Here is a 6,000-nt window from a genome sequence, read left to right as displayed (position 1 = left end):
GTTAGACAGAACCAAGGCACTGCATGGTCCTCGGACTCAGGCCTGTGGGGAAACTACTCGCTCCTCTATACCTGGGTACTAGACAGAACCAAGGTATTGCATGGTCCTCGGACTCAAACCTATGGGAAAACTAGATACTTACAGAGAAATGAAAGTGTTAGACAGAACCAAGGCACTGCATGGTCCTCGGACTCAGGCCTGTGGGGAAACTACTCGCTCCTCTATACTTGGGTACTAGACAGAACCAAGGTATTGCATGGTCCTCAGACTCAAACCTATGGGGAAACTAAATACTTACAGAAAAATGAAAGCGTTAGACAGAACCAAGGCACTGCATGGTCCTCGGACTCAGGCCTATGGGGAAGCTACTCGCTCCTCTATACCTGGGTACTAGACAGAACCAAGGTATTGCATGGTCCTCGGACTTAAACCTATAGGAAAACTAGATACTTACAGAGAAATGAAAGCGTTAGACAGAACCAAGGCACTGCATGGTCCTCGGACTCAGGCCTATGGGGAAACTAACCGCTCAATCAGACCATTGTGCCGAACAGAACAGGGGCGTCGCATGGCCCTCGGACTCAGGCCTACAGGGAGGCCAACTATAAAACATCCCAAGTTAGGAAAGGACCAAGCCCCACAGGGCCCTTGAGACGCAAGAGAGCTGCCCATGCACACGTTCTCTCTCCTTATCATCGTTACTGGCGCAACTGACCGACATGCAATTTAAGCTAAAGTCATACAGATCTAAGGAAGAAAGGAAAAGCAGGCAGCGTGTACACAAATAAATAATTCAAATAAAGGGAAATCAAATTCGCATTACAACGATGAGTTCGTAAAAATTGCATGGCAAGAGCCACAGTACATAAAAGAGAAGTATAACAAAATAAAATGACAACGTGAAAGCAGGACGAGCCGAGACGCCGGGGAGCCTACTCCTCTTGCTCAAGCTGGACAGAGGCAACCCCTAACCCCTCTGAGCCCTGGCCTAAGGGGATAGTCTGCGGAGGTACGGCGAGAGCAGCTACTTCCTCAGTGGTGGGTGCTGGATCATCGGAAGGGATCTCCACTATCTCTGGGGGCACCTCCTCACTCGAATGCTCCCCCAGTTCAGCTGCCCGCACCTCTTCAACAATCTCCCCAACCTCAGGGTCCTCAGGGGCGGCCTCACGGATAGCAGGGGGATAATACATGTTCTCCGCCTTCCACAGGTCGGACGCAGCCTCCACCCCAGCTTATTTGAGGGCCTCAGCCCAGACCTGGGAACAAAATAGCCTACACACTCCCGGGACTTGAGCCTTGTAGTCGGCCTCTACTGCAGCCACCCCATCAGCGTAGGCTGCGGTTTCAGCCTCCTCCTTGGCACGCTCAGCCATCTCATTGCCACGATCAGCCTCGTCCTTGGCTCGCAGGGCCTGGTCCCTGGCCCATTCTGCTACCCTCTGATTCCCCTCGGCCTTAGCCACGTCAGCCCGCAGGTCAGTAATCAGATCCCTCGCGATCCGCAATTGCTCCTCCGCCTCGCGTAGGTGCCTCGTCTGCTCCGTGGCTTGGGTCTGGGCGCCCTCAAGACCAGACAGCGCATTATCCCGCTCACTGATCACCTCCTTCAGAGCCTTTCGGGCCTTGACGAGGTCAGCTTCGAAATTCTTCAGAGTATTGGTGGCCTGGTATCGCCAGTCGCGCTCCTTTTTAAGGGCCTCCTTCTGGTCGTTTGCCGCCCCCTCCAACGCAAAGATAGCTAGGACGACCTGTCAAAATGACTAGTGTGCGATGAGCCCTATAAGAGGAAAAGAGTGGGAGAAGAATTGAGGTTATAGCCCTTACCATCCCCACATATCACTTAAGGCTGAGGAAGACCTGCTCGCTCGTCAAAGAGTTAAGCTCAGCCATGTCCGTCGGGAGCAGCAGGCTCCTCTCCAATGTGTCTGCCATGCGCGTACCCTCGCCCTGGTTGAAATCCCTAAGAGAGGCGTTATCCCTCAATGGCTCCCCGCAGAGCATCGGGGCTGGGAGCTAGGCGTCAGCCTCGGACGAGGTGGTGTCGGCGACCTGCCTATCCGGACTCCTTCCGCCTATCTTAAGCTGCTTGGACGGCCGCAGAGCAGTGTCCTCCTCCTGTGAGGACACCGTCCTATCTCCCACGATTCTTTTACCCTTATCCTTCTTCTTAGGGCCAGCAGGCACGGACCCAGAGGGCAAGCGTGTCTGAGAAGGAGGAGGAAGCTTCTGCCGAGCAGAAGTCGACTTAGCCTTCGAAGGAGGAGTAGGAGTTTTCTGTTGGGACTTCCCCGGCTGGCCCTCAAGCAGGTCCAACAACTTGGTGGTGGGTTTCCTCTTGTAACCCATTGTCGGCCGAGGAGGGGTTTCTGAAGCAAGGAGGTCTGCTTCGCTCGAATTGGGATCACCCAAGTCCCCGAGAGGATCATCGGACTGATCAAGATGAGCGAAAACTTCAAACGCGTCCCCTTCCCCCTCTGGAGCCCCCTCGGTGGCCTCGGCAAACAGTTGGGAAGAGGAGGGGACGGCTAATGTGACAGCTTCCTGGTCGGAGGGCCCTTCGGGGAACGAAAATCCGTCCTCGGTCACAGTAATCCTCTGGAGCCGAGGATCGTTGGCGAGGATGACGTGCTTCAGAACCGGGAACCATTTCTGAGTAGGTGTATAACCCAAAATTATGTGGGCGGCCCTAACCTGGTTGTCGTCCTCGTTTATGTACACCGGCGCCCTCAGCACCTTTTGCAAATCTTCCCTGTTGATCAGATGGAAGTGACGCTGAAAGGCGTGCGGGTCTGCAAACGGAAAGCACCAGGACGTTAGTAAAGAAGAAAGGAGGTAAGGAAAAAAGACGAGAGCTTGGAACCCTATTTGTCTCCCCCTGCCCCACCTGGTGTTCCCTCCGTTGTTGGGCAGTGAAGGCCATCGTGCCACTCTCCTGACACAATGAGGAAATCCTTATAGAACCCCTTGCTGGACTCGAGGAGGCACTGAATGAGCCGCACCCTGTCGTCCCTCGTCTTCAGGTAATACGACTTGCCCTTAAGAAGCTGAAGATTGTAACACCAGTTCACATCATGGTGGGTCAACCTCAGCCCCATCTTCTCGTTCAAGGCGTCCACACAGCCCAGAATCCTAAAGACATTTATCCCACACTGGGTGGGGGCCAACCGAAAGTGCATGAGGTAATCCCTCATCACCGGCCCCATAGGGATCGTCATCCCCCCTTCAAGGAAGGCGACTACGGGAATTACCACCTCGCCCTCCTGCCTGTATATGCGCCACTCCCCGTCCTCACAATGTCTCAGATTCACATTGCCGGGAATTTTATAGTCGGTGATGAATTTTTCCATTGCCTCCTCAGTATCGACGTATTTCTTAAACCTACCCATCCCAGTAGATGCCTAAAAGAACTAAGAAAGAACAGGCGAAGCAGAAAAAAGGGTAACGAGAAAGATGGGCCAAAGAAAGAGCGACTTACAGGAAAGAGAAAGGGCTCCTCGGACAGGCTTTTGTGCTGGAGGTGCTAGTAAGGCTGTGTCTGAACTCGAGAAGGGCGCATGAATATCCTCAATTACAAATGAGGAACAGGAAGAAGCGGTTCGTACGGGTATTTATACCCCAAATCGAGGAGCCATACGGGTTTTCCTGCTCATGAATGCCAGACGAATCTCCACCGTTGGATGGATAACTCCTCCTTGAACGTGGGGAGCACAGAACCGCCTGGATTTAATGATGGACACGTTACGTGCTCCGAAGCGTCAGCGACATGCCCTTGGCAGGTGAATGGGCCCCAGCACTAACGAGGGGTGGGGGGGGATGAGGCCGAGGATGTCAAAATCCTCCTCCCTGCCCAAGGATGCGTGCAGCAAGATTTTGAGGGGCTATTGTGGGGCCAGGAAATCGTACAGCCACGGCCCACTCCAAGCCAAGCCCAAATGGCCCAATCCGAGGAAGGATGACTACCCAAGGCCAATTTGGGGAGCAAACTCTTCTTTGGATCCACGCCGAGGATCCCCTCGTCCTCGGCGTACTAAGGATAACTGTAGGGGAGGGGGGACAGACCCAGAGCAAGTTGTCACCTCAGCACTTAATACGTTCACCTAACCCTTCTGGCCGCATTAATGGGGATGCAACCCCCGGGCAGGGCTACATCGATCAGGGTGAACCACTTAAGCACGGATACGACCTCTGATAGGACAGGCAGCCAGAGGAGAGGCCAATGAACGATCAACAGAAGGAGGAAGAGAGTAATATATAAGGGAGACAAGCCAAATGTAAGGGGGTCTTTGGGGGGGTTTTCTAAGTGAAAGAAGGAAAAAAGCCTCCTCGGCCATGGGCCGAGGAGCATCCCCTAGTTGTAAATTGTTCCAAGTATTTCTTCAATAAAAGGAAAAGATGTTCATGCTTCTACGACGCCGGTCAGCGCCTAAACCTTCAACCCACTCTCTACAAATTCATTGTTCTGGGTTCGCTGGGCCTATAACCAATCTCTTTTGGACTTAAGCTACAAAAACCGACCCTACAAATATTAATGATGTCATTTATAAATATCCAATCTTATAAATATTAAGGAGCAGTACGATGGTTCATTGATTCAATCGTTGGATTATTAATTAATTTATTCCAATATACACACATATATATATATTAAAAAATACATAAGCAAAAAAAAATGATTAATTAAAAAAATACATTTTTATTCAATTTAAACACAGCATGCAAGTATATGAGAGATTGAAATTGATATGATAATATTGTTCGAAAAATTTGTTAAGAAATGACTAAAAAAAGGACACGAATTGATCTTTTGGCTACTTATTTCAAGTTTAAAAGCAAAAGATAAAAACTCATAAACAAAAGAGTAAAATCAAAGGAATGTATGGTTATTTAATCACGTTATGTTGTTTGGTATTTTCCAAAAAATCCATTGACTTTTCACAGTTTAATTAATATATATATATATATATATATTAGCGTCTAATTTCATGAGTAGAAGTTTTTGTTCATATAATTAGTTGACATTACATGAAATATAAACCATTTTCCATTTTGGCCAAACAATATAAAATGTTTCCCAGTTCATTTTCAAGATATCAAACAAACAAACAAACAAAATGACTCAATTTTCCAAAAAAATCATTTCAAGAAAATAAGTAATTTTCCACCAAAAAAAAAACAGTTTCCATTAAAACAAACGGTAAATCTCAATAACTTAATATCCAAATACCAAAAAAAAAAAAAAATCACTTATATTTTTAGAACCAAATGTGATTTTTTTGGCACGTGGGAAAGTGCTCACATGGCACTGCCGTCCTTTATAGTTTAAACCATACAATTATAATCTTATATAATTGTTTACCACACAATTTTTGTTGAAGATTAAGGATGGAGGCGGCAAAAATTTAGCCATAGCTAGTAGCTATTCTACCCTCTAAGAAATTACAGCCTAATAGGAAGAGATTATGTCGAGTGCATTAGACTGTTGAGATAATGATACATATCCTCTTTTGATTACGTGTTACCATTGTAATGAATTTATTGCTGTGAACCTAAGCTAAGTCCAAATACTTTTACAAGGAGAAAGTATATTATGTTTTGGTAATTCCAACTCAATATCTATTTTAGTATTTTCTATCTAATAAATAAGTAACATTTATTTCAAAAAACCACATCAGACTATTCTAATAAATAATTTATTTATATTTTCGATAGTATAAAAGATTGTAATTAATTTATTGGAGTAGTCTAATATGGTTTTTTGAAACAAATGTCACTCATTTATTGAGTAAAAAATACCAAAATAAATACTAAGTTGGTATTTTTGAAACATAATATATTTTCTCCTTTTACAAGAAGCTGACCGCATACAGCATGCGCTCTAAGCTATAACTTGACCTTATATTCCTTTATCAATGAAGAAGTGATTAAAGGTAGTAAAAATACAATATAATAGTAATTTTTAAGTTGAATATGTGTGCCAACACCGCCGCCATTTCCGGA

This window comes from Quercus suber, unplaced genomic scaffold (genome assembly GCF_002906115.3).
Source record: "Quercus suber isolate HL8 unplaced genomic scaffold, Cork oak 2.0 scaffold_45, whole genome shotgun sequence".
Taxonomy (NCBI): domain Eukaryota; kingdom Viridiplantae; phylum Streptophyta; class Magnoliopsida; order Fagales; family Fagaceae; genus Quercus; species Quercus suber.
This window is presented reverse-complemented; position numbering follows the sequence as displayed.